Source organism: Hemicordylus capensis, chromosome 1, assembly GCF_027244095.1.
Source record: "Hemicordylus capensis ecotype Gifberg chromosome 1, rHemCap1.1.pri, whole genome shotgun sequence".
In the NCBI taxonomy this organism is placed as follows: Eukaryota; Metazoa; Chordata; class Lepidosauria; order Squamata; family Cordylidae; genus Hemicordylus; species Hemicordylus capensis.
In genome coordinates, this window is record NC_069657.1 from 188088811 (window position 1) to 188101955 (window position 13145).

The 13145-nt window shown below is 41.0% G+C and overlaps 1 protein-coding gene and 1 long non-coding RNA gene across 9 annotated transcripts in view; one reads left to right on the top strand and one right to left on the bottom strand.

Moving 5' to 3' along the window:
• ITGB6 (integrin subunit beta 6) overlaps positions 1-4930 on the bottom strand; it is a 115980-nt gene extending 111050 nt beyond the window's left edge. For both annotated transcript variants that reach the window (XM_053260882.1, XM_053260892.1), the window contains exon 1: positions 4664-4930. The gene's annotated coding sequence lies outside the window, so the exon portion shown is untranslated. The remainder of the gene's footprint in view (positions 1-4663) is intronic.
• Positions 657-13145, top strand: part of LOC128329558 (uncharacterized) — a 59409-nt gene continuing 46920 nt past the window's right edge. For all 7 annotated transcript variants that reach the window (XR_008309706.1, XR_008309700.1, XR_008309705.1 and 4 more), the window contains exons 1-2: positions 657-770; positions 4042-4133. This is a non-coding gene — a long non-coding RNA (uncharacterized LOC128329558). The remainder of the gene's footprint in view (positions 771-4041; positions 4134-13145) is intronic.

The window sequence follows — 13145 nt, forward strand, 5'->3', positions numbered from 1 at the left end:
CAGGCAATCCTGGTCAAACTCCAGTGGCTAAACTGCATTTAAACAGGACAGATAAACAGGATCAGCAGTAATAGATTTCATAGGGAAATCTATGTTCTCACAACCAGCTTCATGTGGCTCAGCAAGCCTGGTTAATTCTTTGATCAGGATTGTCCTGACTGTGAGAACGTAGCCTCAGTATGTCAGCCAATGTAACTGTGGTTGTGGCCTTCTAGCTGTCTTCTTCTAGAGTCAGCACAGTTGCTCAGTAGGCTTAAACTTCACCCTGAAACACCCTTTCAATGCTATTGTTAGCTCTGGAACATGTGAAATAATACATAATAAGCAGGATGACTTTGAGCCTGTGTATGTTCAGTTTGCTGGTTCCTGAATGACTACACACAGCTCCCATAAATCTTGAGTTCAGGACTCGGGGCTTTCTGGGTACAGGAATGACTTCCAGGCAGTACAGATTCTGGCACTTCTCATTTTAGAAATTAAGCACTGCTTTGGCATGCAGTGCCATTCATTAAAATAAAAACCTGACTAAGAATGAGGTGTAGCCAAGAAAAAGCTTTTGGAAGGCATATTCTATCCAGTATCTTTTATGTTTTGTTGTTTAGGAGTTTGTCCCAGTGGGGATCCTGTAGAGAGTGGGGGTGGGGTGGAGCCAGGAAGGAAAAGGGAGGGAAAGGGGAAGGAGAAGATGGAGTTGTTCCTGAATAAACCCTCAGTTAACCCTATATAAGATTACTTTGTGTTTGTGAGGAAAGCAGCTAGGGAAACAGAAGGTTTGTCTCATGATCCATGTAGTGCAGGGTTTCTTAACTTTGGGCCCCCAGATGTTGATGGACTACAACTCCCATCATCCTCAGCCATGCCCATAGTCAATGGGGGCCCAAGATTAAGAAACCCTGATGTAGTGTGTTCCCATGCACATATTTGGCCTGTACATCAAGGGTGGTAGTTTCCAGATATGGTACAATTAATGGACTTGCTGGTATATAATAGTCCAAAAGAAAAGAAAAGTCACAACCCGGCCAAATTTTAAACACTTTTAAGTCCAATTAAATCAATTAAGTCCATTGATTTCAATGGCAGAGTTAAACAAATGTTTTCACTCCCAGTAAACTTGGCTGGAATATCCCCTTTTAATATGATCCCACTGAAGTTAAGCATTTTTGCATACAATTGATGTCAATGGAAGAATTAAGCTCTTGCTTATTTCTCTCTCACTAAAATTAATTGGGCTTAAAATTGCTTGACTTTAGCAAGATTATGCCATTTATTATTTGCTCATTGAGGATTGTTTTTTAAAAAAGGCATGCTGTTTTTCTACTGCAAGACCAGTTCACCCCTATATTAATCCATATTAATGTATAATATTATTAAAAATAAAATATAACAAAATCATAATAATATGCATATTAACCAAAATTAGGATTGGGACACATGTTATTAGACCTGCAAGAATGGATGAACCCTCAAACCTGCAGCAACAACAAATAATTTCTCTCAAACTGTGGAAATTTAAATTACATACAGGCATCAGTATCCTTTCATCCACTTAAGACATTTAAATACAGCAATTTGAATCTATTTGAGAGACAGGAAAAATCCGTAACCAAAATATTCCAATCCCCAGATGAATTCAGAAAACTAAATACCTAGCATGATAACAAGATTATTTAACTGGCAAATGTTGCTCAGAATGAAGACGGACCCTGTATATTGTCTGTTTCTGCAAAGAATTATATAGGCTTCAGATACATTCTAAAAAAGAAAGTTCTCATACCATACCAATTTAAGTTGCATATGTGATTGTTTTGATTTATAGACCACTACGCACATAAAATTCTGGACATGGGACAACAATTTCCCAGTCCAGAATTATTTGTTTTATTTGTTTATCAGATTAATTTAATTTTAATTTTATTTTTGTCTTATCTATCAGAATTACTTTGGAGAAGTAGTTTGCATAGAGGGGTGTGTGTGTGTGTGTGTGTGTGTGTGTGTGTGTGTATACACATGAGTAGTAGCAGGAGAAACATTTTGTGAAGATATGTAAGCTCCATCCAAGGTGGCCTTTGTTATTCACAGCCTCCATATCCGTGGTTTCATTTATCCATAATTGTGTCTTAGAGACCGAGTTTCATTATCCACGGGTAGAAAATTAGGCAAAATTCACCTATCCACAGTTTTGAATGGCCAGAGATGACATCAGAAGTCATTTTCCAGCAGAGAGCCATTATGTGGCGGTTAATTTTTTTTTGGGGGGGGGCAAATATTCGACCATTTTCAAGGTTTGGGGGGCATTGCTGGACACCAAGAGTACTGTTCTTTTCTTCTCTTATTTCTTCCCCCAGTTGCTTTTTAGCCACTTCCTTTTTGGTTAGGAACCTAACCCCGCCAATTCCCATTGACTCAAGGTTTCATTATTCAGTTTCCATATTCACGCCTATAGGCAAGAACAGAACCCCTGCGAATAACGAGGGCCACCTGTAGATCTGTATTTAGAATTTCAGGTCTGTCTGCTCTGTGACTGATTTTGTTACTGGCATCTGTGGATTACTTAAGAAGTCATTAAAAAAGGCTGCCATGTAAGAAAATGTGTCAAAATCTTTTGTAGATAATCAGATGTATTTTAAGAATTTATATATGCTAGTTTCCCCAGTAAAAAACAAGCCCAAGGTGACTGGGAAAAGCACATGCATGTATCTGCTGTATGCAGCAAAAAGATGCATGTATGCTAATCACACACAATGTTCATACAGAATGACCATTTTCATTCATTTGATATGTGGAAGAGGTTTCCATGTAGGAAAAACACACACATCAGAAGCAGACTTACAAGTGTGTGGATGTGGATGTGCACAGCATATGTTCATGTGTACGGCGCTTAGAATCTTTTGACTGTGCAATGAGCCAGGAGAGGAGCTAAGCTGCTGGTGAAGTCTCTGCTGGACCCCACTACTGGCTCTAGTGCCAGTAATATTAGCACACATTTCAAGAACAGTATAACTTGAGTTCTCTAAGTGACTGAAATGTTCATTAATGTTTATTATGGACATAATTTTGAACCTCAGAGCACGAAATGTGTGTTTAGTTGGATCTAAATCAACCACTAATAAGCATTTTGTATTCAAGAATAATTAACTACTGTAAAATGTTCCAAAATCTTTTTTTAAAAATGAAGAGACTGTGTGGGCTAAATTTATCTTTATTTTATTTGTTTATTTTTACATTTATCTCCTGCTTTTTCTCCCAGGATCCCAGAGCAGTATACATGGTTATGCTCATCCTCACAGCTAGGAATGTGCATGAAGCTGTTTGGCGTTCTATTTTTAGAATGCTGAACAGGTTCAGAACCCCCACATTCGAATCGGTTCGAGCGTGGGAGTGGGGGTGGCTTTAAGGATGGAGGAGGGTGCACTCCCCCCCCACGCTTCCCCCTTCGACGCTCTGTGGATAAATAGTCCAGTGGGGCAGCAGTGTACCTCCTTGCCTCTCTATTGTTTTACTGACCAGAAGTGCTGTCCGTGCATGTGTGTGTTGCGGGCACGTGCACACATTGCACACATTCATGACGCACACGCACGTACACGGCACTTCCAGTCAGTAAAACAACGGAGTGGCAAGGAGGTATGCTGCCGCCCCTCTGGACTATTTATCCACAGAGCTCCGGAGGGGGAAGTGTGGCGGTGGAGGGGGGTAAGTGCACCCTTCCCCATCCTTAAAGCCACCCCCCACCCCACTATTGGCTCCGTGCACTGAGCTGGTTCCATGAACATCCCTACTCACAACAACCATGTGAGGTAGGTTAGGCTGAAAGATAAGTGACTGTCCCAGAATCATCCAGTGAGTTTTATGGCTGAATGGAGATTTTGAACTCAGAGCTCCCCAGACCAACCATGACACCATTTCCCTATAGCTTTTAAGTAATTTTTAAACAATAGAGTTTATGTAACAGAATGTTTGAAAGTTTGTGAATCACCCAGAGAACAATTTGTTATGGGGCGGCTAAAAAATAAAGTTTATTATTGTTTTATTATTACTCCTCAGGTGTTTAATCCAGAGAAAGTTAAGTCAACTGAAATCAAAGGGCATGAAGAATTCAACTGAGTGCTTCATTCCCAAGGACTTCAATTTGACAGGTACACCTAACATTATCTGAATTGTGCTCTAACGTCCCTTGATGTTTCTTCAGTGAAAAAGTTCTTGGATGACTGAAATCTTTAGAAACATAGCAAAACTGATAATGGGAATTAAAGACTCAAGGCTTATTGCTAAGTTGTGTTCTAAGAGGGGGAAAGAATACTATCAAAAGCCTTTGATTTAAACCATGTGTTGCTCTTCAGTAGCAAGAGAAGATAACGAAAACCACTCACAGAAACCAAAGACAGTTCTACATAGCTCACAATAATATTCTTGGGAAATAAGCATTAATAACTCACACGAAGAAAAAGCTATGGGTCCACTAATGAAATGGGCCAAGTTTCCTTTAACTTCAGTAATGCCAAGAATGCACTCTGCACTAAAATAAATCCAAATGGGGTTATATTTATAAATACACTGATGAATTTAATCCTCAGTTATCCTACTGAAAAATTCCAGTGAAAAGACAAACCCAGATCTAGGAATTTTTGCTGTAAATTTGTCAGCCATGCATTTATAATGTACTCACCTTTCAAGGTAGGCAGGCCTTTCATTTTGGAAAGTGCAGCAACGCATTAGCCACATCCATGATCAACCATTTTTGCTAGCATTTATCCTTGGTGTCATAATAAACAGATCCTGGTATTCGCAGTCTAGAAGCAAATTCAATGTAATGTTCTTCCCACCAGCTAGAAGGAATATGTTTGATAAAGCTCCTGAAATTTTCTTAGGGGAAAAAAAATTGAGACAACTATATGAAGACCAAGGAGTAGTGAACGACAGAATGCCTGGTTGATTTACAAGTGCTTGTGCGAGAAAAGGTTAAAATTAGATTGACGAGCAAATGTGTTCACAGACTGCTGGCTGACAAATGGCAAAGCTATGCCAATGTATTGCTTATGCAGGAGAAGTAGTGGAAGTAAGCAGGAGGATATCTATGTGCTAGGCAAATACATTCAAACTTACCGTAAATAAAGAATGCTTGGGGTGGGCACAGCAGATGCCTATTGGAGAGATGGCATGCTTTTTACAGCAATGCGTAATAAGATCAGTTTTCGACTGGATGGAGAGATTACTCATGTTTTACGGACGGTTTTATTATCCCACTGATGTAAAGTTACTGTTGGATGAGTTTATCCAGCAGCTTGATAAACCTCTTTCATTGAACCACTATGACTAAAAGTTCTTTCCCATTCTTAACGTTAAGGGAACACGGGGCCAATACAAATGCGGTCTGTTTTTTGGTCATTCCTAAGCCCTATTCAAACATACTATGTAGTATGTGCATAATACAGGTGTCTGTATACATGTACATGCTTTTGTATGGATGGCGACATGCATTCATTTAAAATGTGAATCTGGGTACAGGCTCCTTCAAATACAGGGTACAGATAGGAAGCATACTGCTGTATGTGCACTGAACATAACACGTAACAATACAAGTACAAATCTATATGTGTGTGCACTGTCCATAGATTGTACATAATAAATAATGCTCTTGTACACTATTCACACACATACAAATATATATACATTCAGCACTAAAAATTATTTCATAATATTCTGTATCATCTTGTTAAATGATATGTTGGATCTGCAGTTTTTATTATTGTAAACTATCTTATATCTATTTCTGAAAGAGTTGGAAATGTTATTATCCTTATGGACATATAACTAGAGCACCTGTGGGTGAGAGAGAGGTATTGGCAGACTTGGGGTAGCCTATAAATGTGTCAATTTCACAAAAATCTGAAGGAAAAATCCCGAGGGCCAACCTCCACCACTGCTCCAATATAACTCAATGGAGTAGAATGTTCACGGACTCAGAGGCCACTTAATGGAAATAAGGTGGGCGGAGCTAATGGACCTCAGAGGCAAGGAGTAGGGAAAAGGGCTTGAATAAGTGAGGAGAAATCAAGCTATGGACAGTTAGAGTGCTTGAACAGAAAGATAATGTTGGGTTAATTCAGTGTTGGTGGTAAACGCTGAATTAACAGGAAACAAAGAAACGAGATAGAAGTCCGGGCAGATGGTGGTGGGGGGACACTTTTCAGAAACAGGGCAATGTCATGAAAAGGAGAGTTTTGTTATGGCAGTAACAATAATCTTGTTACCATTACTCATCTTCATGGAGTCCATGATTAAGCACTCAAAAGCCGTTATTCCTGGTAATGTCTTGAACAGCAGCCAATTTTCATGCTCTATATTCTGGGTTCTGAAGGGGTAATAGCTGACTTGGTCCCGACCTTTGGGTGAAAGTACTATTGGTTTCCATTATATTGTGATGTGGTCCCATTTGTAAATGTTTAGCTTATCATACAAATCAAGGAACTGCCTCCTAATATAGGACATGTTAATTTATAGCATTTAATTTCTAAGGGGAGACGTGTTAGAACTGCTTAGAAGTTCTTGAAAGAATGCTTAGAAGCAAATCTTTAATTAACACAGTATCTATCTAATCTATCTGCTGTGTCTCTTGTCAGATATCACTGGGGTGTCCACTCCAAAATGTCCTATGTTGAGCATTATTGGAATGAGTTCTGCGATGACAGATGGGAGCTCTGACACTTAGAACTCTGACAAAGTTCCCTCCTGTCATTGCATAACAACATGCCTGTCAGATTCTCACAGCCACTGCCCTCTCCCCACCCCTCTCCCTTATATGGGACCTGGGTGGGTGCCGGAGACAGCAGGTGTGATGTCCTATTTGTTCCCCCAGGGAGTGCTGTAGTCGGCCAGCTTGCTGAGTGTGTGCCTTTATCTGTAGTAGCTTCTGCTTTAAAAGGTACCTTTCTCCCCACAAAGTCCCCAAGTGGTGCAGGGGATTGAGGGAATCATAGTTCTTGGGTGGCTTTAAAAGGGGCTTAGGCAAATTCAGCAAGGATGGGTCCATCGATGGGTCCATATGTATATCAACTTGGAATTCTGTTCAACAATTTGTAGAATCCAAATCATGACAAAGATGAATGACAGAAAACAAAATTTGGAAGTTAAATGCCGTTTTAGCTTAGGCTCTTCTTTCAGTCCTGGTCACCATGGTTTCAGTTCCATATTGGCTTCCTTTGGCAGACTGAATTTAGTCTTCTAGGCCTTTAAATTCTGAAAACAAAACAAAACATGCCAAACATGAGAGAAAATGTTTTTCAACCCACCCACCCCCCTTTTTTTTGCCATGGTGTTTTTGGTGAGCTAAGCTGTTCAAGGCCTAATTATACCAAAGGGAGCGTTTTAATTTTAGTAACAACTGCTTCCATGAAAAAGGCAACTTTCCTACCATCTTGTCATCAGCGGAAGAGATGCAAAAACTCCACTAACCATGTGCAATTTCTTGGGATTTTAAAAATATGGTAACATACCATAAAACATGGTAACACATGTACATCTGTGTCAGACTTAAGAATGTATGAGAATAAAGGTTTGAAAGGGTTCGAGAGCAATAAGAACAGTTCAGTGAACTGTGATGTGGCTGGGACTACCCAGATGTACATATCAGGCGGTATAAAAATGACGGCAGGCAAGAAAAAGGAGGACTATGTACCCATAATATGAGGTCCTCTCATAGCATGTTTCCACAATGTTCCATCGCCCATGCCTGCCTTGGAGTTAAATTGGAGAGCCAGCGTGGTGTAGTGGTTAGAGTGCTGGACTAGGACCGAGGAGACCCGAGTTCAAATCCCCATTCAGCCATAAAACTAGCTGGGTGACTCTGGGCCAGTCATGCATCTCTCAGCCCAACCTACTTCACAGGGTTGTTGTGAAAGAGAAACTCAAGAATGTAGTACACTGCTCTGGGCTCCTTGAAGGAAGAGTGGGATATAAATATAAATTTCACTATTGTCAAGAGGCCCCAAATTATCAATAGAGATTTTCACCCAATATCTGATATTAAATTCTCCTCTCTGAGTTGGATTTCTTACTGTTGGCCCAATTGAAACCTTAATTAAGGCATTCTTGAGGGAGTATTTTCTCCTTTTATCAACCCTATTCAGATGTTTTAGGGGTGTCGATTAATTTTTCATATGAGTGGAACTCAGACCTGTTTAGATCAAGTTCAATTTGTTCTGAAGCAAACAGGCCACAGAATGAATGAGACAAATGAGGTCTGTTTTGAGCCAGTAGCAGTTGTCATTTAAAAAACAAAAAAACCCATCCTGTCCTGGAATGATGCAGTGGATATGGGTGACAGCAATTATGGGTAATTAGTTAAAACTAGGGAAGTGCATGAAGTGCTTCATGCACATCTGCCGGGGGTGTGTGTGTGAAGAGTAGTCGCTTTAACAGGAGGGAGGCAAGTCTTACCTGCCCCTCCATTGCTCCTCCACCCACCCCACCCCCCGCCACACAACACTATGCTGATCACTCAAGATGGTGTCCGCAGACACCATTTCTTGGACACCCTGCGGCAGGCTGCTGGGAACAGGGAACTTCTTGTTCTCAAGCAAGAAGCAACCCCGGCATGGCTTTTAAGAACAGACCACAAGACTGCTAAATACAGACAGTGCCGACCTGGTGGGGGACGGAGGAGGATTGATGTTCTTGATAGACAAAAGGGCTCGTCTATTATTGGCTGCTATTTCACACCTTAGTGATGTGTCATGCATGGCTACATACTGCCATTTGTTACCACATTCATGTGATAAGTGTTTAAGAAGAGATTAATCAAATACTGAAGGAATTATTTTTAAATGTTTTCAATTCCCCGCCCTGATTGTAACCACATTTTTGATCCCTAACTATTCCTAACCAAAATTTTCCTAACTGTAAGAACTGTTTGACAGTGGAACAGCCTGCCTCATGCAAGGCTAGGCTCTCGGCAGACATCTGTCAGGGATGCTATAGCAGTTTTCTGCACTGAGCACGGGGGTGAACTGGAAGATTTCCGAAGTTCTGTCCAATTCTAAAACTTTGTGATTCAAATATAGTATCTAATTGAGGGGACTTGATGGTCTGGTGTCAAATGCAAGTGGAACTGACAAGTTTTGTTTAAAATGAGCATTGTAATTCCCCAGGGCTTTTGCTGGGCAGAGAACTTGGCTCCTCCACCTATTTGCATTTGACAGTGACACTCCTCAAAGAAAAGATTATGAAGGCAATGCAAAAGCTTTTTTTTTATCATGACCACTAGAGGGCCATTTGAGGCTCTGTTTATTATCAGCCTGGGGAGTATAGAACTTTAGTTACACAACAAGAAATTTTGCAACACTGTCTGGTTTTGATTTAATACTTATGGAGGTTATTCACACAAACAAAAACGGTGTTCTTCTCAGGTTTGATTGCTGTGTGTGCTCCCATTTTTCGATTGTGTAGAAGCAAGGTAGGAGGAAAACCTGGCTAGAAGTGATTGTGTGGAAGCAAGGGAAGAGGGAAACCTGGGTAGCTTTCCCTCCTACCTTGCTTCCACACAGTCACGTCTACCTAGGGTTCCCTCTGCCCAAGTGCCTAGCCTACAAGGTTTCTGGCTCTGTATCTTCAAAGAAGTCAATGGGAATAACATTGAGAGTAAGGGGCTAACATGAAATAACTTTGGTGCATGCACCAAGCAGCCCAATCTGCAGAAAGCACATCTTATTTTACAATCTGAGTCTGAGGTTATGGGGGAAATGATACTTTTCTCCAGGGTTTCCAGCCATACATATCTGAACCAGGTGACAAGTGTTTCCAGCTTCTCTAGTTTTGGCTATAGTTACAACAATAAGATAAATAGGAAGGGGGGGGGAATGGCAAAAGTCTAGAAGGGTAACAGACTAGCTAATATGTAGTGTGTAGGAGGTGGTATTTAGGTAAGAAATGGGTAAATGAGGATAAGATGAAGTTAATCAATATAAGATCTAGACTAAGATTGAAACGGAGAATGACTGAAGCCCTCTTCATAAAAACAGCTAAGAACACACCCTGAAGCCCTGCCTGCATGCTGACACACTCAGAAGCCCACCCACTCCTGCCCATTGTATATGGTTACAGTGTTTGTCTCTACATAATAACATAGGAAGCTGCCATAGGAACATAGAAAGTCAGACCACTGGTCCATCTAGCTCAGTATTGTTTACACAGACTGGCAGTGGCTTCTCCAAGGTTGCAGGCAGCAGTCTCTCTCAGCCCGATCACCCTACTGCTCTCTTTAAGGAGAAAAAGGTCCCTTTCCATTTATGGGAAACAAGGTGGCGCTTATACCACCAAGTACTGCCACTTAATGCGGCTAAGCCATGGCTCCCAGAGGACGAGCAAGAGTGTCCTAAAATCACCTGCAAACAGAAAGCTAGTGAGCAAGGCAAAACATTCAGGGAAACCCACTCACATTTCTTAAGAGTGTGTGGTAGCCAAAAGAGTGTGGCAGGGAGTAAGCAAGCTGTTAGAATGGCCTGATTTGGAAAAACAGACTTGGGAAGAACTAACCTCGGGTTTGAGCGATAGAACCTCCTTTCGAGGTCCCAGAAAGAAACCTTCAAGGAAACGGGATGGAATGGGTGCCCTCATACTAGGGAATTGGAACGTTCCCCTTCTCGTAATCAGGTTAGTAAACCTGTATGTCATTTATGCAATGCTCCTGCATAGGAATAGGGAGGGAAGACGTGACCAAGAGGTTCACGCAGATGAGACAGTAAATCTCTTCTGGAAAAGTTTGTATGGTTATGTGCAAAAAGACAAGAGTATCTCTTCTAAACAGCAATGGGACAAATTATGGAAATGGACGTTGGACGTACCCCCCCCCCCCGATTACCTGATGTGCCTTGTAATCCCCCATCCCCGAGTTACAGTATTGCCTGCATATACTTTATAACCCTGTGGGTCTCCAAATCCTTGGGTGTAAATCTTTGTAGATATATGATGTACAAACAACTACTTTGTATATAATTGTGCTTTGGCAATGTACTGTATTGCTTTGGTAGTTTGTTGGTTCAGTAAAAAAAATCTTGTCCTATAAAAAATAAATAAATCTTGTCCTATTTTGGAGATGCTGCCAGGGAGGGAACTTGGAATCTTCTGCATGCAAGCATGCGGATGCTCTTCCCAGAGTGGCTCCATCCCCTAAGGGAAATATCTTGCAGTGCTCACACGTCTCCCATTTAAATGCAAAACATGGCAGACCCTGCTTAGCAAAGGGGACAATTCATGCTTGCAACTACAAGACTAGTTCTTCTCCCATCTCTGCAGACAGATTTATAACCGTGGACAGATTCTACCTGTGATCAGAAGGCAGATCATGGGAATAATCTGCCCATGATTACATTGTTTGTCTCTGCAGATAAACATCTGCCATGGGAAGCAGGCAGGTGGGACTTGCTTCTGAGTGCATCAGGTTGGGAATGGGGTTTCAGGGCATGCTGTTGGGATGCTCTACAAAAATGCTTTTTTTTTTTTGCATTAATTTTTTATTGATTTTAACAATATCTTGAACATCTCATTACATTTAAACAAACCAAAATTGACGTCCAGCTCACCAATCAGCGTGAATCACTAACTATACAATTAACCCTTGCTATAATAATTCAAAACATATATCCTATATCTTACCAAACTCAATTTTAGTCTACTCAACCTGCTAATATTACTAAATTTCAAACCCTGTTGAAAAATCAATATTAGGAATATAGTTCTTTAGGTACAGTAAGAATGATTTCCAATCTTCTTTAAAACCTTCCAAATTTTGATCTCTTATCAGTACTGTAAGTTTTGCCATCTCCGCATATTCCAAAATTTTTATCAGCCAATCTTCTTTTGTGGGCAGTTCATTGTCCTTCCATTTCTGTGCATATACTATTCTGGCCGCCGTGGTTGCATACATGAAGAATGTTAAATTGCTTGTGGAAAACTCTCCTTGCGTTATTCCCAACAGGAAGGATTCTGGGCTCTTAGGAAATGTCATTTTAAAAATGGGATGCTCTACAAAAATTCTGTGTCCCTGCCCTTTTAAAAATAATGTCTGAAGAGTGTTGTTGACAGACTAGAATGGCAAGAATAAGCACTCTCTCAATCATCTTGCTCAAACATGGGAGGTTGGAGATGGGCCTATAATTACCTGTCTAGCGTAGACTTTTAAAAAAGAGGTCTAATAATTGCCTTCATCAAACAGGAAGGCATTCTGTCCTCTCTCAGAGAAGTGTTTAAGAACAGCCCTGCTTGATCAGGCCCAAGGCCTATCTAGTCCAGCATCCTGTTTCAGATGCCTCCGGGAAGCCCACAAGCCTCTTTTACACTATATTTTTTTATATCCCTCTCTACAACTCCTCTTCTGCTACATCATGTAAGTCACGTTGGGCAAGGATCAAGAGAATAGGTGGTAGGCCGCATCACTCCAAGCGGCATCACAAACAGAAATTGAATTAGACAATTAAAGAGGAGTTACTGGACACGCCCACACTAGACTTTGGCTCAATGGTGGTATCTATAGTATGTCGGCTCAAATACAATAGACTTTGTCCATTAAAAACTCATTAAAAGCATCATAGCAGTCAACTGATGGTTCCAGGTTCAAATTCGGAGGAGAGGCCAGGTCAGCCGCTTAACAACCCTAGACAACTCCGCTGGATGAGAGCTTGAGGATGCAATGCAGTCAGAAAAGTACTGCTTCTTTGCTGCACACGTTGTTAGAGCACAGGTCTGCAAGTGTGCTCTATGTTGTAATTTCTCAGATTAGAGTTGAGTCTTTCCTACACTTGTGCTGTAGTTTGTCTACCTTGCTGCTTCAGCTCCTGAATTCTTTTGTATACCATGGGACCAATTTCGAAGCAGGTTGGAGAGGACCCTTAGGAGTTATTCTGTCTACCATCCTGGTGAGTAGGTTATTCTAAAGTTCCACTAGGGCACTGACAGAATTGCCAGTAGAACCAGTCTTAAACCTTTCCAAGTATTCTTGGGATCCTGTTGGATCTAATAGCCTTCTCAGCTGGACAATCCAAATAGGTCCTTCAGCTCATCGCTGTTATGGTCACTATCACTGTCAGGCAACTCCTGAACTGCCCCAGACAATTTGGTCCCAAAGTGAAGTCCCCCACAACCATTAGTTTGGGTGA